The sequence below is a fragment of the Balaenoptera acutorostrata genome, chromosome 2 (assembly GCF_949987535.1).
Source record: "Balaenoptera acutorostrata chromosome 2, mBalAcu1.1, whole genome shotgun sequence".
NCBI classification, from domain to species: Eukaryota; Metazoa; Chordata; class Mammalia; order Artiodactyla; family Balaenopteridae; genus Balaenoptera; species Balaenoptera acutorostrata.
In genome coordinates, this window is record NC_080065.1 from 102,762,391 (window position 1) to 102,787,472 (window position 25,082).

Genomic DNA, 25,082 nt, shown 5'->3' on the forward strand with positions numbered 1-25,082 from the left:
TTTGTTTTAAACCAGGTAGTCCCTTAAGTTCAAACACATTTTAAAAGCTCTACATTTTTTACTCGCTTCCCCCGTACTTTGTGTTTTTTTTTTTTTAATTAATTAATTCTTATGGCTGTGTTGGGTCTTCGTTTCTGTGCAAGGGCTTTCTCTAGTTGTGGCAAGCGGGGGCCACTCTTCATCGCGGTGCGCAGGCCTCTCACTATCGCGGCCTCTCTTGTTGCGGAGCACAGGCTCCAGACGCGCAGGCTCAGTAATTGTGGCTCACGGGCCCAGCTGCTCCGCGGCATGTGGGATCTTCCCAGACCAGGGCTCGAACCCGTGTCCCCTGCATTGGCAGGCAGATTCTCAACCACTGCGCCACCAGGGAAGCCCCCATACTTTGTGTTTTTCATGTCATAGTTTACATCTTCATGTTTATCCCTTTACTGATTATTGTAGTTATACTTGATTTTACAATTTTTTTTGTTTTAGTCGTTGTACTAGCTTATTTAAGTGGTTGAGCCTCAGCCTTCCCTATATATTTGCCTTTACTAATGGGATTTTTTCTTTTCTATAGATACTTAATTCTTGTTACAGCTTTTTCTTTTCCACTTAGAGAAGACCCTTTAACATTTCTTTTAGGGTTGCTTTAGTATTGATGCTTATCCAAGAAGTTCTTTATCTCCCCTTCAATTCTGAAGGATAATCTTGCTGGGCAGAGTATCCTAAGTTGTAGGTTTTTCCCTTTCAGCACTTTAAATATACCATGCCACTCCCTTCTGGCCTGCAAAGTTTCTGCAGAACAATCAGCTGATAGCCTTATGGGCATTCCCTTGTATATGCTCTTTGTTTTTCTTTTGCTGCCTCTAGAATTCTCTCTTTAAGTTTTGCCATTTTAATTATGATATGTCTTGGTGCGGGTCTGTTTGGATTCATCTTGTTTGGGACCCTCTGTGTTTCCTGTACCTGGCTGTTTCCTTCTTCAGACTTGGGAAATTTTCAGCCATAATTTTCATTAAATATATTTTTACCCCCTTCTCCCTTTCTTCTCCTTCTGGGACCCCTATAATGGAAAGTTGGTATGCATGATGTTACCCCAAAGATCCTTTAAAATGTTCTCATCTTTTTTCTTTTTGCTGTTCTGATTGGGTGATTTCCATTTTCTATCTTCCAGATCACTTATGTGTTCTTCTGTATCACCTAGTGTGCTGTTAATTCCTTTTAGTGTGTTTTTCTTTTCAGTTGTTGTATTCTTCAGTTCTGATTGGTTCTTTTTAGAATTTTCTAGCTCCTTGTTAAAACTCTCACTGTATTCAGCTATTCTTTTCCATAATTCAGTTAGCATTCTTATTACTAATGCTTTGAATTCTTTATCTGGTAAATTGTTTGTTTCTATTTCATTAGTTGTTTTTTTCAGGAGTTTTCTCTTGCTCTTTCAGTGGAAACAGATTCCTCTGTCTTTTCATTTTGCTTATCTATTTCTTTATCTATTGAAATTTGGTGAAATAGTTACCTATGGTGGTCTTGAAGGGGTGTTCTTTTGTGGGCATGTCCCTATGCAGTCTGCATGTGCCCAGTGGCATTGATGGGAGAGCTGGATTTGATGTGAGCACAACTTATGTCTTTTCTCAAGGTGTGCTGGCAGCTGTCATCTTGGTAGGGGGTGGAGCTGGAGATGGAGGGGTAGGGCCAAGCCAGATGTTAGGTAGAGCTTCCCCTCTGCTTAGTGGCTGTTACCCCACTATTTGGTGCGGGGGCAGGTCCCAAGTTGCTGGAGCAGAAGCCCTGAGGGTCGGGTCTGAGCTGGCTAAGTTTCCTTTAAGTGTGTGCTTCCTCCCCCTCCCAGCATTGGCACCCTTACTCCAGAGGGGAGCAGTGGTGGAGCAAGAGGGGCGGGTGTAGGTAATCAGTGACGGTCGGAGCATGGTTTTGTTTTGTTTGTTTGTTTGTTTTAACATCTTTATTGGAGTATAATTGCTTTACAATGGTGTGTTAGTTTCTGCTTTATAACAAAGTGAATCAGTTATACATATACATATATTCCCATATCTCTTCCCTCTTGCATCTCCCTCCCTCCCACCCTCCCTATCCCACCCCTCTAGGTGGTCACAAAACACAGAGCTTATCTCCCTGTGCTATGCGGTTACTTCCCACTAGCTATGTATTTTACGTTTGGTAGTGTATATATGTCCATGCCACTCTCTCACTTTGTCACATCTTACCCTTCGCCCTCCCCATATCCTCAAGTCCATTCTTTAGTAGGTCTGTGTCTTTATTCCCCTCTTGCCACTAGGTTCTTCATGACCCTTTTTTTTCCCCCTTAGATTCCATATATATGTGTTAGCATACTGTATTTGTTTTTCTCTTTCTGACTTACTTCACTCTGTATGACAGACTCTAACTCCATCCACCTCACTACAAATAACTCCATTTCGTTTCTTTTTATGGCTGAGTAATATTCCCGGAGCATGGGTTTCGTTTGGCATGGCCACCGTCAGAGATCTGGGGCCCCTGTGCAGCCACCAGTAATTGCTGCCCCCTCGCTGCTCAGTTGCCACGTAGGGTTTGAACCTCCTCAGTGTCTCATGGCTGAGCCTTTTCCTCAATCATGGCAGCCCAGAGTGTGAAGCTGCGACACGAGGCTCATGGTGCTGGTGTGTTCTCTCAGCTCAGGCTGGGGACCAGGGCAGTCGTAGGAAACCAGTCAGCTACCCAAGTGGTTTCAGTCTGCCCTCTCTGCCCTGCCTCGGGGGCACGTAAGTGTTCACCTGCTCCCGGAGTCCAGGCTTCCCACAGCCCTCCTGTTAATCCCACTGGCCCTCCAACCAGCCAAGGGGACTCGTGTTCCCCTTGTTGGACACCAGGGCTGGGGCACCCAATACGTGGCTTGAACTGCTCACTCCCCAGGGAAGGTCTCTTCCTGTGTAATCTCCTTTTTCCTCTGAGTCCCCTCTCAGGGACACAGGTCCTGACCTGATCGCTTTTCTTCCCTTTCTACCCAATTACCGGTGGGTCTTTCTTATAGTCTTGGTTGTACAGGTCTTTCTGTTAGTCTGCACTTAGTTTTCGGTGAGAATTGTTCCACATGTAGATGTATTTTTGATGTGTTTGTTGGTGGGGAGGTGAGTTCCGTGTCCTCCTGCTCCACCATCTCAGTTTGAGTCTTCAGTTTAGTGTCACAGCCTAAGTTTTCACACAGCCCTTTTTTTTAATCTGAGGCAGTGTGCAGTGTGTGGTCAAGTGAAGAAGTTTGGCTTTTATTTTAAAGACAATAGATAACCACTGAAGGACCGAAAGGAGAGAATTATATGATCAAAAGTGGATTTTAGAAAGCATCAACTTTGGCTCATGTTTGTAATGCTTGGATTTTAAGGGAATGAGATAGAGAGAAGGAGATTTTCTAAGAGACTGTTGTAATAATCTAGGTTAGAGACCATGGTTGATTGAATAGGATTGTGAGCATGAGGATGGATATATGTGGAGAAATTATAGAGATATGTAGGGAGTAGGCTTGGTGTTTGATTGGATGTGGAGTTGATCACCTGAGGAGATCATCAGCAATTTGACCATTATTTTTTGATTACTTCCTAACTTCTAGGCTTTCTGCTAGGGTTGTGAATAAATGGAGAATGGAAACAAATCTGGACTCTGCCCTCATGGAGCATATAACCTAGTTGGTGGGGAGGGCAGCCAGTAATCAAAAAGCCACACAAATAAATGTACACTTGCAACTATATGTGATAAACATTACAGATGAAACATACGTGATACCATTAGAACTTAAAATAGAAGGATTTGGCATAATCAGGTTGGTAATCAGGTTGACTTTGGGAAAAAATAACTTCAGACGTAATAGGAGAGCATGTTTTAAAGTTGGTCAGAGTGGACGTGCAGGTACCTAGTTAGAAGTCTGTTGTGGTAGTTCAAATGAAATGATGGTAGCTTAGGCTAAGGTGGTGGTGGAGAGATGGAGAGAAGTGGGAGAAGCAGAGAGAGATTTAGGAGGTGAAAGTGACAGCAATCTAGTTATCCTTAGCGTTTCTTTTACCATCTTTCACACGCAGGCAGGTACCAAGTTCTTTGATTCTCTCCCTTCAATACATTTAGAATCCTATTTCTGTCCCCCTCACTTCGACCACCATCATCTCTCACTTTCTAAGTGTTCTCTCTTCCTCCATTCTTTTTTTAAAGAGATTGGAGTTTATTTATTTATTTATTTTTGGCTGTGTTGGGTCTTCGTTTCTGTGCGAGGGCTTTCTCTAGTTGCGGCAAGCGGGGGCCACCCTTCATTGCGGTGTGCGGGCCTCTCACTATCGCGGCCTCTTGTGGAGCACAGGCTCCAGACGTGCAGGCTCAGTAGTTGTGGCTCACTGGCCTAGTTGCTCCGCGGCATGTGGGATCTTCCCAGACCAGGGCTCGAACCCGTGTCCCCTGCATTAGCAGGCAGATTCTCAACCACTGCGCCACCAGGGAAGCCCTCTGCCTCCATTCTTGCTCCCTTCAGGTCTGCTCATCTTACTGCAGCCAGAATATTATTTCCAAAATGCAAGTGTATTTGTCACTTCCCTGTTAAAAACCCCAGATGGCTGATCATAGACTTCAGGACGAAGTCAGAAACTTTTCATATAATTTAGCTCCTCCCAGTCTCTGCATACTCAAGTCTTGCCACATACTTAGACACTATTTTATGAGACAAGGGTCATGCTGAAGTTTCTGGCTTGGCAGTTGGGTGGATAGTACCATTCATTCGTATAGGGAACAAAAGAGAAAAACAGGTTGGAGAAAAAGATTATGAGTTCACTCCCAAATAATTGTTAATCCATCAAGACATTACCAGTTAAATAATGGAACAGTCCCTAAAAGAACAGAGTAGTTAGAAAGAAACACTGTCTAACTGAAGCCCATAGAGATTTGAGAAGGAATGGGGTAGATGGTGTTGGCTGTATGCTTAACAAGTGTTCATTGAATGATTGAAAATTGTTACTTTTTACAACCTAATTTATCAGAATTATTGATGTTTCAAATTTGGTGACTCAGGTATTCTGATTGCTTTTAATGTTTATGATTCAACATTATATTGAAAATTATTCTAAATCATGATTTTTTAGCTTTGCTGAACTTACAGTGGAAGTTATGTTAATTTCTCTCATGTCTTCATATAACTTATGGTCTTTAAAACAGTCTCCTTATTTATTTATGTATTATTTATTTATTTACTTTCCATTTTTAGGAAAATTAAAATGTGAAGCAATTGTTGCTGACGTCCTGGATAAAGGATCCGGTTTAATAATTCTTATGGATGGTAACTCATTTCTAGTTCTTATAATAATATTGTTAGATTCATAGGCTTTGTATGTAACATAATACTTTATCACAGAAGTTGATTAATAAGTTTCTATTTATCTTCCAATTGTGAGAAAGCAAGATTAGTGTTCTAAAAATTCATAAGCTTTTTTAGAAAATAAGGGAGGAGGGGGTGGAGTAGATTGGGGTAGAGGTCCAGAGAGTGGGACATTTCAGGAGATTTGTAACAACATAACCAAAGCACAGAGGTGAGAAATGTGGCTGGTATAGCAAACGTAGAGGAGAATTATGCTTCCTAGAGTATGTTTTTTGGCAGGAATGAATACATAGACTGCCCTCAGTTGATAATTAGGCTATGTTGTAGATACTCTTTTCTGTGTTAGCTCTTTGGAACTTCAAACGTATTTGACCTCTGAATCATTCTTATAAATGGTAGTTAGGTTCTTAACCTTGCACATTCAAACCTATTGAACTTATAATGGGGTTTAAACACCATAGCCACATTTTTTTTGCAGTGGAAAAAAAGATTATAGTAGTTTAATAAATGTTGAAATACTAGTAACTAAACATAAGCCAAAGATACATTGCTTAGAATTTATTTGTTTTAAAGTTTAAGCACATAAAAAAAAATAAAAAAAAATAAAATAAAATAAAAAAAAAATTTAAAGTTTAAGCACAATAGAAATAGATAAACATTATAAAAAATTTTGGAAATAGCAGTGGAAAGTTTTTGTCTGGTATTTGGAATATAGGCTTTATCATTTTTGTTCTAAATACATAGGAGGTTATACTGAATATGTTGTTTTGGAACTTGCCTTGTTTTTACTTAATAATATATTGAGAACATTTTTAATGCTCTTAAATATTTTTCTACTACATTGTTTTTGTTAACTCATAGTTTACAAAGTAAACTATGTATTTCATCATAGACACATAGAACATGTGTCTGTTCTCTCTCTTTCCCTCTTCCTCCTTACCCCTCTTCTTTCTTTTTTAAGGTTTTGGTATTTTCTTACCATTCCAAATATTGGCTAACATTTGGCTGGAACTCTCCTGGTTTTCTTTAAGTCTTCTCACCATTCTACCAAATGTCTACCACAAAAAAGTTTTGCAGTAACCTTAGCTTTAATTTTTACTATTCTTTCTTGATCTACTCCATTTATTTAGCTATAGCTTGGTAATGGGTAATAATGTATTAGAATTTGTAGATAAAATATAGATGAAATTAGATATCCAATTTTCTGTGTAATAAGGATAAAAGTCTTATTTTAAATGCAAATCACCATGACTTCCCTTATTTTTTGTTATAATTATATTTTTCCTTATTATACAATTCAAAATCATATTCCTAGTTTTATAGTGCTGGTGATTTAGGTGATGCTCAAACTGTCACCAGGAAAGTAGTCAGTAGAAAGAGGGACAGCTGTCTTTCATTCATTACTTGCTTACTTATTCACTAACTTGCTCAGTCACATCGTTTGTTCATTGATTTACTAATTAATTTAATACATATTTATTAGGTGCCTTTTCTGTCCCAATTACTATTCTAATTGCTGGGAATATGATGGTGAGCAAAAAAGCCATGATCCTGCCCTCCTGAAGCATATACCTTCATTCTCACTTATTTCTTCTTTTACATTCCAGGCTCTATTGAGGACTTCAGCAGAATGTTTGAAAATTTGGGAGTGTGGTTATCTGTATTTTATTTTATTTTTTTAATTTTATTGAATTATTGAATTTTAGTGGATTTACAATGTTGTGTTAAATTCTGCTGTACAGCAAAGTGATTTAGTTATACATATATACATTCTTTTTCATATTCTTTTCCATTATGGCTTATCACAGGATATTGAATATAGTTCCCTGTGCAATACAGTAGGACCTTGTTGTTTATCCATCCTATATATAATAGTTTCCATCTGCTAATCCCGAACTCCCAATCCATCCCTCCACCACCTTCCCTTCCCCTAGGCAACCACAAGTCTGTTCTCTATATCTCTGAGTCCGTTTCTGTTTCGTAGATATGTTCATTTGTGTCATATTTTAGATTCCACATATAAGTGATATCATATGGTATTTGTCTGTCTCTTTCTGACTTCTCTTGGTATGATAATCTCTAGGTGCATCCATGTTGCTGCAAATGGCATTATTTCAGTCTTTTTTATGGCTGAGTAATATTCCAGTGTGTGTGTGTTTGTGTATCACATCTTCTTTATCCATTCATCTGTTGATGGACTTTTAGGTTGTTTCCATGTCTTGGGTATTGTAAATAGTGTTGCTATGAACATAGGGGTGCATGCATCTTTTTTTTTTTTTTTTTTTTTTTTTTTATTTATTTAACATCTTTATTGGTGTATAATTGCTTTACAATGGTGTGTTAGTTTCTGCTTTATAACAAAGTGAATCAGCTATACATATACATATATCCCCATATCTCCTCCCTCTTGCGTCTCCCTCCCACCCTCCCTATCCCACCCATCTAGGTGGTCACAAAGCACCGAGCTGATCTCCCTGTGCTATGCGGCTGCTTCCCACTAGCTATCTGTTTTACATTTGGTAGTGTATATATGTCCATGCCACTCTCTCACTTCATTCCAGCTTACCCTTCCCCCTTCCCGTGTCCTCAAGTCCATTCTCTATGTCTGTGTCTTTATTCCTGTCCTGCCCTTAGGTTCTTCATAACCACTTTTTTTTTTTTTTTTAGATTCCATATATATGTGTTAGCATACGGTGTTTGTTTTTCTCTTTCTGACTTACTTCACTCTGTATGACAGACTCTAGGTCCATCCACCTCACTACAAATAACTAAGTTTCATTTCTTTTTATGGCTGAGTAATATTCCATTGTATATATGTGCCACATCTTCTTTATCCATTCATCTGTCGATGGACACTTAGGTTGCTCCCATGTCCAAAAATATGGAATGCTTCACAAATTTGCATGTCATTCTTGCACAGGGGCCATACTAATCTTCTCTGTATCATTCCAATTTTTTAGTATATGTGCTACCAAAGCGAGCACTTTGGTTTTTTTTTTTTTTTTTTTTTTTTTTTTTTTTTTTTCCACACACACACACTGTATTTTATTTTTACAAGAGATAAGTAGACTGACACCAAGCATTGTACATGGATGACCACAACAAAAGCAACAATGATTGCAATTACCAAACATGAAACACACTCATACTATGTCATAATATTGACATTCAGTTCAGTAATCCTCCACTGTAACAGCTCCTTTACTTTGCAGTGAAAATTGATTTGTATATTCTTTGCCTCTGAGTCCTTGTGGGATTTTTTTTTAAATTCAGACAGAAAGTCACAAAAATTATACTCATCCTCATCAGTTCACTCAGTCCCATGTAATTAATCTTTTTTTTCATCTTGATCTTTTGTTAGCACTTTTATGAGTTCATCAGTTTTTCATTAGAGTTCTGAAAATGCTTATTCATTCAGTTCAGCAGTACAGTCAGTCACCAGAAACCTGTACTTGTCAGAGTCTTTTCCATGAATTTCTTGAAGATGAAAGCCTTTTATAGGAACATATTTGCAAAAGCATCAGAGTACACCCAGAACTCTCTGTAAATGACAAAAGACTTAAAAATGACCACGGTTAAAGATTTGATGAAAGTTCATAATAATGCAGTTGACAAGAAAATTAGTTATTTCTGAGATATACATTTTAAAGTAGTAACTAGGATTATTACTTATAACATTATACCAGAACATATAAGATTTTTAGAAATTTCATGTAATGTCTGAAACATTTATATTAACATATTTCCATACAAATACAAATATAAGATTTTTAGAAATTTCATATAATGTCTGAAACCTTTATATTAACATATTTCCATACATATTTCCATACAAATACAAATATAAGATTTTTAGAAATTTCATGTAATGTCTGAAACATTTATATTAACATATTTCCATACAAATAACCCAATGAAAGTTTAGTATTAGTTGTTTTGTTTGTTGTTTTATACTGCAGGTTCTTATTAGGCATCAATTTTATACACATCAGTGTATACATGTCAATCCCAATCGCCCAATGGCAATTCTATTTTTAGTTTTTTGAGGAACCTCCATACTGTTTTCCATAGTGGCTGCACCAATTTACATTCCTACCAACAGTGTAGGAGGGTTCCCTTTTCTCCACAACCTCTCCGGCATTTGTTATTTGTAGACTTTTTAATGATGGTCATTCTGACCAGTGTGAGGTGGTACCTCGTTGTAGTTTTGATTTGCATTTCTCTAATAATTAGCGATGATGAGCATCTTTTCATGTGTGTTAGTCTGCATTTTATAGTGGAATTGTTTGAAAGGTTTGAGAAGGAGAGAATTGAAATATGAAAGGCAGTTGGGGCACTTTAAGAAGAGGTGAGATGAACTGCTGTTTCATAGTCCAGAAAGGATTTGTCAAGATCCTCTTCTCTCTGCCTTCCAGAGACTGGTAGTGAATGATTAAAATGAGTGCTCTGTATCCCAAACTTGGGTGTCTTTAAATTGCAAAGCCTTTTAGTAATTGGATTTTGTTTCTGAAACTTTTAAAAGGATTGTTGATCACATATTGGGTAACTAGTTATGTCTTTTGGTAATAACCTCTTTTTTTTTTCATTTGCTTTTCAGTCTACTCTTATTCTGGGGAGGAACTTATATGTTATAATCAGTTCTCCATCTTTGTTGTTGGCGCTGGAGGCTTTGGTGGAAAACGGACGTCAGACAAAGCTAAGGTAGGCTATAACTTCATAAGTGAGATACATGTGTCGTTAAGGATCCTTATCTGTATTTTGAACTTACCATATATGTAATTTCATAGAGTAGGATTTCAGTAATCCACACTTCTTTGAATCAGAATGTGTTCCTTGGATTTGAAATGCTGTTTATATTTGTATATTTTAATATATAACATATGTTATATATAGAAAAGTCTGGCTGACGTAAGTGTAATGTAGCTGAGGTAACTATGGGAATATCTTTACTTTCTTATGCAAACTTTGCCTGCATCCAAAACTCTTTAGAAAAACCTAACACATACAAGTGATCCTGGTATAAATGCAAATCATCATTCATTAAATGACTTGAGCATTTCTCTTGTATAAAACAATTCTAGTTACTCTTTAGTTCTCAAATTCTATCCAAAGACATGTTTTTTTTCCTAAAAATATTTTGTAAATTGGATTTTACATCAATTTAACCTAGCTTTTACCTCTGCCCTCAGTTCCCAGAATAGGGCTGCACATGTCTTCCTAGGAGGAGCAGCTCACTCATTTTTCCTATTACCCCCACCCCGGCTCCCTGGCCCCAGCTTGTGTTGCAGAAGCTCAATTCCAGGTAAAAGTGGCTGAGAGTTACGGGGCTGTCTTCCTCCACCCTGCCCCCACTTGTAGGGTGGAGACTGTATTCCACTGTGGCAGGCTGAGAACACTAGGGCCCTGATAACTCTTGCCCAGGCTGCTCATAGCGTGGGGATCCCCTGCTGCTAGAGGCAAGCTGAGAAGACCAGAAGCTCCGACCTCTGCCTAGGACTCTTCTTGTAAAGTGAGGATGTCACTTGGAGAGAAGTGGGCCACTATCCTTGCCCTCATGTCCGTGGCAGTGGTGCAGAGGTTTTGCCTGGGGGGCAAGGCAGGCTGTAATGATAGAGAGCTCTGAAGCCCTTCCCATGGAAACTGACTCATTTTGGTACCAAGTATTTGGAAGCTCAAAAGTAAGGATGGTTTCAAAAACAAGGTTACTTTAGTGATAATCAAGAGGAGGCTGGTAGCTCCATGAAAGCAGTAAACTAAACTAGTCCAACTAGAAGTTTGCCAGAGAGAACCATGGAAAGAGACAGCTAAGAAGAGTTGTCATGGGATCATAACAAACCTCAAAGACTGGCCTCAAAGACTACACCTCCAAAAAGGCCTGACTTTAATTGGATCAGACTGTGGAACAATTTATGCCCCAGGGCACTGTTGAAAATAATAGAGCAGTCAGTCATCTGGCAATTTGTGAAGCCGAACAGCTGGACAGACAGTTTAACAGAGAGATCAGGGAGAGATGGTCACAGAGCGCCCTGCTAGAACCACTGTCATCCCAGGCTGACTGTGCTCGCCCAAGGCTGTACCCTCTGAGGAGCAACATCAGAGTCTGCACACTGTGGGGGAAATACACTTAACTAAAATCGTCTAGCCAAGTCACTAAACAAATGAACAAGTTAACAATAACAACAAGCCCTGGAAGGGGAAAGGGGTCTCAGTATCCAGAGTTGCTGCAATATATTATCTAAAGTATCCAGTTATCAACAAAAAATTACAAGATCTGAAAGAAATAAAAGAGTATGACCCATAGATAGGAAAAAAACAAAACAAAACAGAACAGGCAACAGAGATTGCTTTGGAGATGACTTAATAGGAAAAGACTTCAAAGCATTTATTGTAAATATAGTCAAAGAAGTAAAGGAAACCATGCTTAAAGAAGTAAAGTATGTAAAGAAGTAAAGTATGAGGACAATGTCTCATCAAATAGAGAAAAATTGGGGAATTCCCTGGTGGTCCAGTGGTTAGCATTCCGCACTTCCACTGCAGGGAGCATGGGTTCAGTCCCTGGTCGGGGAACTAAGATCCTGCAAGCTGCGTGGTGTGGCTCAAAAAAAAAAAAAAAAAAGAGAAAGAAATCAATAAATAGAAATTATATAAAAAAAGAACCAAATAGAAGTAGTTCTGGAACTGAAAGTACAATAACTGAAATGAAGAATTTACTAGAGGGTCTCAACAGTAGATTTGAAGTGGCAGAATTAAAATCAAAAAGCTTGAAGATCGATCAATCTATCTATGTCTGAAGAACAGAAAGAAAAAAGGTGAAGAAGAAGAATGAAGAGGCTCAGAGAAATGTGAAATACCATTAAGTACACCAGCTTTTACGTAATGGGCATACCAGAAAGAGAGGAGAGAGAAAGAAGCAGAAAAAATAATTGAAGAAACAATGGCATTGATGAAAAACGTTGATCTACACATCCAAGAAGCTCAACTGCTCCAATTAGGATATAAATGCAAAGAGGAAGATCTAGACAGACGTTTCTCCAAAGAAGACATACAGATGGCCAAAAAGCACATGAAAACATGCTCAACATCACTAATTATTAGAGAAATGCAAATCAAAACTACAATGAGATATCACCTCACACTGGTCAGAATGGCCATCATCACAAAATCTACAAACAGTAAATGCTGGAGAGGGTGTGGAGAAAAGGGAACCCTTTTGCACTGTTGGTGGGAATGTAAATTGATACAGCCACTACGGAGAACAGTATGGAGGTTCCTTAAGAAATGAAAAATAGAGTTAGCATATGATCCAGCAATCCCACTACTGGGCATACATCTGGAGAAAACCACGCACCCCAATGTTCATAGCAGCACTGTTCACAATAGCAAGGACATGGAGGCAACCTAAATGTCCATCAGCAGAGGAATGGGGGCTTCCCTGGTGGTGCAGTGGTTAAGAATCTGCCTGCCAATTCAGGGGACATAGGTTCAAGTCCCAGTCCTGGAAGATCCCACATGCCGTGGAGCAGCTAAGCCCGTGCGGCACAACTACTGAGTCTGTGCTGTAGCACCCACGAGCCGCAACTACTGAGCCCGCGTGCTACAACTACTGAAGCCTGTGCGCCTAGAGCCTGTGCTCCGCAAGAAGAAAAGACACCGCAATGAGAAGCCTGCGCACTGCAATGAAGAGAGCCCCCGCTCACTGCAACTAGAGAAAGCTTGCACACAGCAACAAAGATCCAACACAGCCAAAGTAAATAAATAAATTTATTAATAAATAAAAAGATTTATGCACTTAAAAAAAAAAAGAAGAATGGATAAAGAAGAAGTGGTACATATATACAATGGAATATTACTCAGCCATAAAGAAGAATGAAATAATGCCATTTGCAGGAACATGGATGGACCTAGAGACTGCCATACTGAGTGAAGTAAGTCAGATAAAGACAAATATCATATGATATCACTTATATGCAGAATCTGAAAAAAAAACATACAAATGAACTTCTTTACAAAACAGAAATAGAGTCACGGATGTAGAAAACAAACTTATAGTTACCAGGGGGAAAATGGTGGGGGAGTGATAATTTGGGAGATTGGGATTGACATATACATACTACTATATATAAAATAGATAACTAATAAGGACTTAACTGTATAGCACAGGGAACTCTACTCAATACTCTGTAAGGACCTATATGGGAAAAGAATCTAAAAAAGAGTGGAGATATAGATATAGATATAGATATGTATAACTGATTCACTTTGCTGTACACCTGAAATTAACACAACATTGTAAATCAACTATACTCCAATAAAAATTAAAAAGAAAATAAATGCAAAGAGATCCACACCCTTAGTAAAGTGCATTTAAAGATTAAATCAATATAGATGGGAATTGTTGGTCTAATTCTTACAGTTATTGTCATCTTTTGCATTGGGAAAAGAGTCTTTACCTTTTTCTCCTTTGTGGCCTAAAGAATGAATCTGGTTATATAATTCCTTTCGTTAAACAAGGTCATTTCAGGGAAATCATAATGTAGATGAAGCTAGCAGTTATGAAATTTTAAATGTCATTATGTGCTGAAAATAAAATATTAAAATAAACTTTTTATCCAGCTTGCAGATTTTGTTACAGTCAGCCCTCCATATCTGTGGGTTCTGTATCCACAGGTTTGGCATCTGCAGATTGAACCAACCGTGGATCAAAAATATTCAGAAAAAAAAAATTCCAGAAAGTTCCCAAACTATTTACACAGCATTTCCATTGTATTAGGTATTATAAGTATATGGGAGGATGTGCATAGATTATATGCAAATACTACACCATTTTATATAAGGGATTTGAGCATCTGCAGATCATGGTATCCATGAAGGGGTCCTGGAACCAATCACCCTTGGAAACTGAGGGATGACTGTATATTGAAACATGGTTGTTTATCAAATATCAGTTTGGGTAAAGAGAATAACAATTATTTTGTTATAATTTAACGTGTAATGTTTTTTGATCTCAGGTAGCTGTAGCCATACCTAATAGACCTCCTGATGCTGTACTTACAGATACCACCTCACTTAATCAGGTAAGAATGTATTTTTGAAAAGTGATAAAGCCACCTGACTCCTGACACTTTTTGATTTATAACTCTGATACCCTGTAATTTTGTTGAGTCCAAAAGTAGTGGCTGTGTTCTTCTACATAATAAAAATAACGGCATATTTCTGTAGTTGAAATTCGTTCTTTCTGAATTTTTACTTAGCAGTTTTTTTCCCCACCAGGTGTCAAAAGAAAATGTAAAATGGCTTTTCATTAGTCAATTGAAAAAGCATCATGCTTTGTTGGCAATGGACTGCTTGCCTTAAGGAGACTGCCTAGCTTAGTAGTGAAGAATTTCATTAAAGCCTTAGAGAGCAGGATAAAATAAAAGGCAAATTTCAGTTATCCTTTCTTCTATTGGAAAAGAAAACTGAGCTACATTGCTTCGAGAGAGATTATTTTATGCTAACTTTAGTGGACAGGTACAATAAAGCATCTGAGAAAGGAGTAGATGATTTAATCTCATTTGTTTGGCATAAATAATATGTTTTCTGATGGAGGAGTTAAAATGCCCTGTCAGTTAACAAATTCTGTAAGCATGCAAAGATTTATCTAAGAAGCAAAAGGTGACCATAAAGTTGAGAAAAGCAACTTTGTTTTTGAGAGACCTGACGATTCTTCCCTAAGATGGCCAGAATACTAACCATGCAAATATAGAGCAGAATATGTAAAGCTCTGAAGTTATGCTGTGAATGAGCAGGTGATGACAGCACATTATTTGTAAAATTCACTTATTTTTTGATATTAATTTTGATATACTTGATATGAGAACTTCTGCAGGATTTATGTATGCTGGCAAATAGGAATATAATTTCATGAGCCAGAAAGAATTAAGTTTGGAACATATTAATTGTATTTTTTTATACACTATATAATTGGGTGATAGAACAATACTTTCTACCTCAGATTAGTTTTTGCCTTTAATTGTTCTTCTCATCCCTATTTCTTATCAGTTTCTTAAGAGAGCACTCATATTTATGTTTAATTAAAGCTTCATAGTGAAATTAATTTTATTAGCACACTAAAGAACAGAAGACTTCATGGTTTCATGGTTCAGAAAACCCAGAAATGCTCCATTATTATTCTTGTGTTACTGAAATAATAAAATGTATCTGCTGTAGATAAGAAAAGCTGAATAGTTTCCATGGCTTGAATTTCTTTATACAGTAAGCAGAAAGATTTTCTTGTTTTCTTTTTTCAGATGAATAGAACTTTTTGTTAGCTTTTAGCAGACTTGAGTATTTTGCTGTGTGACAAAGGACAGTTTATAAGTTAACAAATCTTTTTTGTATAAATAATGGGCACCCATCATTTGACAGAGGTTCCTGACCATTTGTATCATATGGTCACTCGAGAATATGATAAAAACTACCGACTGTTTCTTCAAAAACATTTTGCATAAAACTTTGCATAAATTTCAGGGGATTTGTGGGCTGTTTTAAATTGGATCTGTGCTATAGGAGATACAAATCAAGTAGAAGAAGTGTGATCTATTGTCAGGGAACTGAAAGGACACTTAGATATAAGGCGTAGATGTCTTCATTTCTAGGGCACCTATTCTAAGCAACGAATGATTAAATACAAGGCTTTGAATTATAGAGTAAGCGCTGTAGACATTCTGAGATGGGCTACTCATTAGAGAATGACATACAGAAGAGTTTGGTAGGAAAGATGGGGCTTCTGAACTAAAATGGTGTATAGATCTTCTCTCTTGCCAGGGATATAAGGCTTGCAGTATGGCCTGGAAGGGGATAAGAACTTAGTAATGATAGCAGAAAAGAGCATGATGTAGGTACAGGGAGTAAGAATTAGAGCATTCACACCGGAGAGTGGTGGGAGATGATTGTGGACGAACAGACCTTTAAGGAGAAGTGGAAATGGAACAGATTATGTTGTTATAGCATAAACTTTGTGCCAGGTATTTAAATTAAATAAGTAACTTTTCAATCAGTAGGGAAACTGGCAACCATAGCTCTACCAATATCACTTCTGGAATATTTTGTTTTTCATGTCTTTAGGAGAATTTCTTCATCTTCAAACTGGTATGATATTACAGGTATACTTCATGGTTTTTCATAATTAATAAAGAGAAAATTCTTCCCCAATAATCTAGAAAGACCAAAGTATAAATAGGTAACAGGTGTCAGGCTTTGTATTTGAGGAGAATGAAAACAAGTATCTTTAGTTTCCCTAGATACATATCTCATACTACTTATTCTAACAATTAGGATCTTAGCTACCATCATTCTTAAATAAAGTTAATCTTTGGAATATTGGTTATACTATCCATTAAAGTATAATTCTTTATTATATTACCATGTGTATTGTAAGTACTTTTAAAATTTTGTTTTGAAACAATGATTTATTATTTTGCGTGACTCTGGGTCGCCTGGGTGGTCCTTGTGCTACAAAGGGTGTTGGCTGTCACTCATGTGGCTGTTCTCAGACGGCGGCTGGGTGGGGCAGGAAAGTCCCGGATGGCTCTTTCACAAGTGCAGGGTCTTAGTGCTCCCTGTTGGCTGGCGTGCCTCTAATCTCCACCCGGCTTCTTCTCCGGGTGGTGTCTCATCTTCCAGGGCCTTTCTCTGTGGCCCTCAAGGGGATTTCTATTTCAATTTCTGGAGCTCTTTCCTGTGTAGCTTCCTCCCTTTCAGTACGTCTGCATTCCAGCTGCCCATTCTCCCAGAACTCTGATCTTTATCTCTTTAACTCTTTGAGACTGTTTTGCTATGTTTCGGTTTCCCTTTTTGCACTGCAGTCTAGAAAGTGCTGTCAGGCAGAGCGCTGTGGCCATTGTAGAGTCCATCTTGTTTGTTTCTTTTCTATCAAGAATCATAATCCTGTCCTGCCTACTGTCCAATGTCTAAGAACAGTATCTCCCTCGCCCACTTAAAAAAATTTTTTTTTTCCTAATTGTTTACAGTGGAAGAGTAAGTTCATTCCACTTATTCCATCTAGGCTGAAAGTGGAAGTCCTATACCTTTTTATATGCCCATAGTGCCCAATTTTCTCATTTATTACTATTTGTTTTCTCAGTTTTTATTGCTGTGCTTTGTTTCCTATTTGTTTCTAACAATTAAAGAGCCTATTTTATTTTCTTGTTTCTCTTTCCCTTACAGTTCCCATTTTGGGGAATGCATTAATTTTACTTTTTCAGAACAATTTAACATTTATATATTATTCTTCCCTCTTCCCCACCTTTGTTTTAGTCTTAGATTTGCAATCGAATATATATCAATCCTTTTGCCAAAGGTTCTCCCATATCTCCTGGTTGGATAAAGCTCCTCCTGTGGTAGGTTCCCCAAGAAGGCCTCGTGTATAGTATTCCTTTGGTTCCTATGTATTTATTTATTTATTAAATAAATTTATTTATTTATTTTTGGCTGCACTGGGTTGTCGTCGCTGCGCGCGGGCTTTCTCTAGTTGCAGCAATCGGGGGCTACTCTTCATTGTGGTGCGCGGGCTTCTCGTTGTGGTGGTTTCTCTTTGTTTCGGAGCACGGGCTCTAGGCGTGCGGGCTTCAGTAGTTGTGGCACGTGGGCTCAGTAGTTGTGGCTCATGGGCTCTAGAGCACAGGCTCAGTAGTTGTGGCACATGGGCTTAGTTGCTCTGCGGCATGTGGGATCTTCCTGGACCAGGGCTTGAACCCATGTCCCCTTGCACTGGCAGGCGGATTCTTAACCACTACGCCACCAGGGAAGTCCGGTTCCTATGTATTTAAAACTATTTTTCTATACCCTGGATACTCAAAGGACAGCTTGGCTGGATATGAAATCTTGAGTTTCTTAAAATGGTGTTCCATTGTTGCCTGGCTTTCTATATTGCTGTTTAGAAGTCTGATGCCAGTCATTATCTTCCTTTAAGTTACTTGATCTTTATCCTCAAGGGCTTTAGGATTTTTTTTTCCTTCATCTTTAAAAATCTAATAGTTTTACTAGGATAAGTCTCAGTGTTGCTCATTCCAGGTCCGTTTTCCCATGTACCTGGTGGGCCTTTTTAATATGTGTGTTCAGATCTTCTATTTTCAAAAAGTTTTCTAGGGTTATAATTTTAAATATTAGTTCTTATTCATTGTTTTATTTTTATTTCTTCAGGTACTCTTTATGTACATTGGATCTTTTTCTATCTTTCTTCCAACCATTTTCTGTCCTTTTGTAGTTCTTTATTAATCTCATTTCCATTCTCTTGGTTTTTTTCTTCTTTTTCTTCTATGCCCCTTATTAAAATTTTGTTTGAATATGTTCTCCTTTGGGAACATTATAATTTAGTCTTCAATTTCTGGTATGACTTTGATTTTTCTTTTCTTTCTTTCCCAAGTTTAATCATCTCTTACTTCATTTCTTCATGTTTGTTGTCCATTTATATTTTTGGTTTTTGAATTTCAGATTCCAGATGTTTATTTCCTATCCCCAAATGCTTGAGTATTGTGTTATCGTTTTCTTCTGTTTGCTAGTTGTTTTGTTTGGGAAAATTGTATTTATTATAATGTTTTGGTTCTTATTTTCTTTTTTAGTCTTATTGTAGCTTTGTACAGGTGAAGATTACTTACCTATATGCATTTTGTAGGTAAAGTTAGTAGTTTGGGACAGTTTACAAGGTTCTTAAAGAAATTCAAGATTGTCATCTGTCAGTATAGCAAAGTGCCTTTTCTTTAATGGATGGCTTTTTGGAGTAAGGCATAGTGGGGAAGTGTTTTATTAAATTTTTTTTTAGTTCTCTTTATCCTGCAGGATCATAAATTTCCCCTCTTGCTTCTCTTTCTTCACCATTCGTCTTCGAAGGAGACATCTTTGTTTTATCCTCTTCTTCCTCAGAAGTATTGCCTTTCTAGGACTGCCGTTTGGAGGCCCGTGCACTTTTAATTCTTTTCTCAGTAGTCAGTATTCTAATCTTCCAGGATTCTTCTCAGTATTTTTGTCCTCGAGGTAGACTGTCTGTGTCTCGAAGTGATTTTTCTTTGTTTCCTTTTTTCTCTTCCATGAGCTTCTGCTATACTCCCCCTCCCCACCCCTACCACTCTCTCTAGCAGTTTTGAGAGGGTGCTCACAAGACAGTGCTGCTGGATATAGGTGTTTTTTTTTCTACTTATAGGAATTTGAAGTGTGTGGTTTTTCTCTTCTAATTACACTGTAGGCCTGGGATCTGTGTAGTTTTACTTGTTTTTCTTGTCGATCTGTTTGCTTTTTTAGGGGATGTGAGGATTTGGGAAGAACTAATTCCTGACCTTTTTTATTTAGCATTTGGTTTAACTTAATGTACACTTTAAAAAAAAATTTACTTATTTATTTGGCTGCATTGGGTCTTAGTTGTGGCACACAGGGTCTTCGTTGCGGCATGCGGACTCTTTCACTGAGACACGTGGGCCCTCTAGTTCTGGTGCGCAGGCTCCAGGGTGTGTGGGATCAGTAGTTACGGCACGTGGGCTCTCTAGTAGTGGTGCGCGGGCTCTAGAGGGTGTGCGCTCAGTAGTTGTGGCGCAAGGGCCTAGTTGCCCCTTGGCATGTGGGGTATTAGTTCCCTGACCAGGGATCAAACCCATGTCCCCTGCACTGGAAGGTGGATTCTTAACCACTGGATGACTAGGGAAGTCCCTAATGGTACACTTTAAATAAATAAAACTAGGAACTAATTTACTCATATATGGAAGATCCTCCCACTTACATTTAATACTCAAGTAAGACAATATAGATCTATTTTTCTTAGTTTGTATGTGTGAATTTTAGTGATTTTTACATCTAGGCAGAAATGAAACACCAAAACACGAAGCTTTTTGCTTTTCTTCTGAAATACGAAAGTCCTTCAGGATATTCAGAAAATAAACCTTGATAGTGTTCTTTATTGTTTGGAGAATGGTCATTTTGCATTATGATTGAATTTAGTCAAACATCCAATCAGTTGACTTTAGTCATTTCTCATCATAGATCTTTTATGTCTTTGCTAATTCTGCCTTCTGTTGGAAGCAATGCTGTCATTGAAATAATATGAAAATTTTCATATTCCTTTAATATGATTTCTTTAGAAAAGTTGTTTCTTTTCATTTATAGGAATGATATCTGTGGGGTAAGAACACTGACACTAATCTTAAAAACTTGATCGTCTTATACTGTTGCTGAAATCTTTTAAATAATCATAATAGTTCACATTTATTGAGGTATGAATATTTATCAAGGATAATGCTCTGTAAGAGTTTGATTAGCCTCTCAGTTTTTTAAATGAGAAGGTTGAGGCTAGGGTGATAAAGAAAATTGCCCACTAATGGCAGAGCTGGATTTGAACCTAGGTCTGTCTGGTGCCAAAGCCCATGATCTATTATGTGTTTGACACCTTCCGCTTTGGGCCCTGAAATTCGTCATTCTTTTACCATTTGTATGCAACATGATGATGTATATTTGCCTAGTGTTTTATTTTTTTTAAAGTGCTTTCTAAAATTTATCATTTAATCTTCTGCCATCTTATACAGAATCTTAAGTCACATCTATATGATAATTGTTGATTTGATTTAATTATTTTTAGAAGCCATATAAAGGGAAAAAATACTGAGTCATTAAAAAAGTGAATAATTTAGAAAACTATCATATAGAGTGATGGGAAAGAGAAAGAGCTTATGAAAATTGTACAAAACATTAAAAAGTAAACAACATTTTCCTATGAATTACAGGAGATGTTATTTTCTGTAAATAAAATGTGTTAAAAAAGAATAATCAATAATTAAAAACAACAAAAACTCATTAAGAAAGTCAGGTATGCTGACTTGGCTAGTCTCTACACAACATCTTAATAGTCTTGGAAAGCTTAACCTAGCAATTGATAAGAGAGAAGTCTAGAGGCAGACCCAAAGTTAATACACAGATACATTAAATACTTACTGTTAGCTCTTTTGTGAATTTCTTCCCTTCAGTACTGAAAAGTACTCTCTCATTTGACCAACGCACAATTTAAATGCTGGGAAGTATGGTGACTTTTTTCCTATTGTTATCTATATCTTTCTGCTAATTGTGCCTTATCTAAGTACAGAAGTGATGTGAAGATCTGGAGTAAGCAGGAATATAATCTTAATGGCAAGTTATTAGTCTGTTTTTTTGCAGGATGAGCTGATCTCAGGATTTAGTATACCCAGTAGAATGAAAGTTTGTGAGAAGTGTGTGATGTTTATATGTCTAGTATTGGGTTACAGGCTTCAATTTAAAACACCCCATTAAGAAAGTTGGCATAAATTTTGCTTGGTTAGAAGAGGCTATAAACATTTACACCTTATCTTCATTGTGTTTTTTAAAAAAATGTTTGTTTATTTTATTTTATTGTTAAAAAATTAATTAATTAATTAACAATTTTTGGCTGCATTGGGTCTTTGTTGCTGTGCGCGGGCTTTCTCTAGTTGCGGCGAGCGGGGGCTACTGTTCGTTGTGGTGCACAGACTTCTCATTGTGGTGGCTTCCCTTTGTTGAGGAGCGTGGGCTCTAGGGCATGTGGGCTTCAGTAGTTGGGGTGCTTGGGCTTCAGTAGTTGTGGCTCGCGGGCTCTAGAGCTCAAGCTCAGTAGCTGTGGCGCACGGGCTTAGTTGCTCCACGGCATGTGAGATCTTCCCGGACCAAGGATCAAACCCGTGTCCCCTGCATTGGCAGGCGGATTCTTAACCAGTGCGCCACTAGGGAAGCCCTTCATTGTGTTTTAACGAGAGTAGATTGATGGATTCCTTTTTGTGAATTTCTCCTTCGGCAGTGGTAACCAGTGTTGTTCCCAGATGTAGTTCTTGGTTCCCCTTCCTATTATTTGACAGTCCTCACGCCTTATGATCTCAGTGGCAGGTGTTACAAAAAGCATTTGATTTACACTTAATCTTTTTTTGTTAGAAATAGTTATTTTTTAATCAAAGCTACTATGAGGTACATTATAATGCATTTCTTATGCAATAATCAGCCATATTTCCTGTTTTTATTTTAATGTATTCTAAGAAGGCACTGGGTGCTAGTTTCTTTTATAATTCTTTCTCCACAGGCTGCTTTGTACCGCCTCAGTGGAGACTGGAATCCCTTACACATTGATCCTGACTTTGCTAACTTAGCAGGTGAGTTGCTAATAATGTGAGCCAATGAAAATATTAGCTCAGTTATCTAAATAATACTTAAAGCCGTCGCTACTTATGACTGGAAGTTTGAGTAACATTTTAAAAATAGCCCTCTCCTAATATGTTTATGCAAAAGACATGGAAAGGTGGGAAGTAGTGTTCAGAAAATGGTGTACGTGAAATTCAGATTATGGTGGAAGGTAGCTCCTGCTAGTGCAAGGTCTAGGATGGGACCATGGGGATGGGTGTCTGAGTTATCATGAAGGTCAAGGCCATTGGAGGGGAGAGCAAAGAACTGAAAGGTTGAAGAAGGATCATCTACATACATGGATATTGAAATCACTGTGGATGATTTCGTGGTTACAACCAAAGCGAAACAAAATAATTATTTGTGTCCCCAGATCTCTGACATTCCTTCCTTTTTTTTTTCTTTTTTTGTTTATTTCATAATTTTTTTCCCAGGAAGTATTATTTATAAAATATTTTCCATGTTTCTTAACACATTATTGACTGGAGATGTATTAACGCCATAGGCGTTAGTTTCTGCAAAAATCCCCCTGGTCAATAATGTGTTAAGATAGGTGGTATGAGTCAGGCTAATGCAGTTTAAAAATGTATTTTTGAAGTCCTGAATGAACTGTTCTTGGTTTTTAAACATGAAATGTGCCTTTATCTAACTAAATTCTCTCTCTCATTTTTAGGTTTTGACAAGCCCATATTACATGGATTATGTACATTTGGATTTTCTGCCAGGCATGTTTTACAGCAGTTTGCAGATAATGATGTGTCAAGATTCAAAGCAATTAAGGTATGTGTAAATTATTAATAATTTAACTACTTGTTCCTTTTTAGTTTTAGAGGAGTCTTAGTGACTTCACTTAAAAATAGGTACTATACCGAAGTTCTTATTTTTATTATTTCATTGACTTGGCAATCCGCAAGTTCTCTTTTTGTAGCTCTAAATGCCTCTATTACACTTGCATCATGAAGGATATTATATACAGTTATACTTTTAACAGATTGATTTGATTGTTTTGTAAATTAATTAGGAGCATACATATATCAGCATATATGCCTTAACAAACTCAAGATTTACCTTTAAAAATTTATTTATTCATGTTTTACAGTTTTATAATTTGCCTTAATTTAATTGAAAATGTTAAGTGGCTGCATTTGAACTCTAATAAACATGCACCTATATCAGTATGTTGGTTGCATATTGATTTTAGTTTTGCACTTTTTTTTTTGTGGTCACTGTAAATTTCTTTATTTTTTGGCTGTATTGAGTCTTCCTTGCTGCGCGCAGGCTTTCTCTAGTTGTGGCGAGTGGGGGCTACTCTTCATTGTGGTGTGCGGGCTTCTCATTGCGGTGGCTTCTCTTGCTGCGGAGCACAGGCTCTAGGTGTGCGGGCTTCAGTAGTTATAGCACGCGGGCTCAGTAGTTGTGGCTCGTGGGCTCTAGAGCACAGGCTCAGTAGTTGTGGCACACGGGCTTAGTTGCTCCGCAGCATGTGGGATCTTCCTGGACCAGGGCTCGAACCCGTGTCCCCTGCATTGGCAGGCGGATTCTTAACCACTGCACCACCAGGGAAGCCCTAGTTTTGCACTTTTAAGTTAGCTTCAAGTTTTCATCCATTATAAATTGCAAAGAAAACTGACTCTGCACAGTTTTGCATAAATCGAAAGACATACACTTAAAACAAAACAAAACAAAACTTTAAGGCAGTGTCAAATAGCTCCAAAAGCTTTTATCAGTTTGTGCTCCATGCAGCAGTGGAAATTTATTTTCTGATGTCTTGCCTTTGATAACACTGATTATTCTCATTATTATAACTATTTTATAGTTATTATTATAATTATTTTAAAAACCAGCGAATAATATATACACAGAGCAAATAAAATAGTATAGAAAATTAGGAAATAAAAAATGTAATTATTCTGTCCTATACAACAACCCCAGGTCTTATTCCTCAGACTTAATTAGTGCTTTTTTTTAATTAATTAATTAAATTAATTAATTTATTTATGGCTGTGTTGGGTTTTCGTTTCTGTGCGAGGGCTTTCTCCAGTTACGGCAAGTGGGGGCCACTCTTCATCGCGGTGCGCGGGCCTCTCACTGTCGCGGCCTCTCCCGCTGCGGAGCACAGGCTCCAGACGCACAGGCTCAGCAGTTGTGGCTTACGGGCCCAGTTGCTCCACGGCATGTGGGATCCTCCCAGACCAGGGTTCGAACCCGTGTCCCCTGCATTGGCAGGCAGACTCTCAACCACTGCGCCACCAGGGAAGCCCCTAGTGCTACTTTTAACTGCTTCTCTTAAGTTGTTTTGGTGGTTACCTATATAACTCTACTTAATATGATTATTCTTCTGTGTTTTGATTTGTCAAGATTAAACTATTTATTGATTCTATATTTTGAAAGACAAAGAATTAACTTTTACTAACTATATCTCTACTAATTTTATCATACTACTATTTTTATGAATTTAAGTATAGTCCAGTCTCTGTTTCTTCCTTTTATGCTCTCCAACCTTCCCCCCAAATACCACCCCCCTGCAAAGTGGAAAAGTTTCATATTAAAACATTCTTAACCCTAAAACACATTTTTT

At 37.7% G+C, this 25,082-nt stretch overlaps 1 non-coding gene and 1 pseudogene across 1 annotated transcript; one reads left to right on the top strand and one right to left on the bottom strand.

Moving 5' to 3' along the window:
• LOC130707083 (peroxisomal multifunctional enzyme type 2-like) overlaps positions 1-25,082 on the top strand; it is a 54,190-nt pseudogene that overhangs the window by 22,415 nt on the left and 6,693 nt on the right.
• Positions 8,199-8,307, bottom strand: LOC130707427 (U6 spliceosomal RNA). The gene has a single exon (XR_009007322.1). It is a non-coding gene; the product is annotated as a U6 spliceosomal RNA (small nuclear RNA).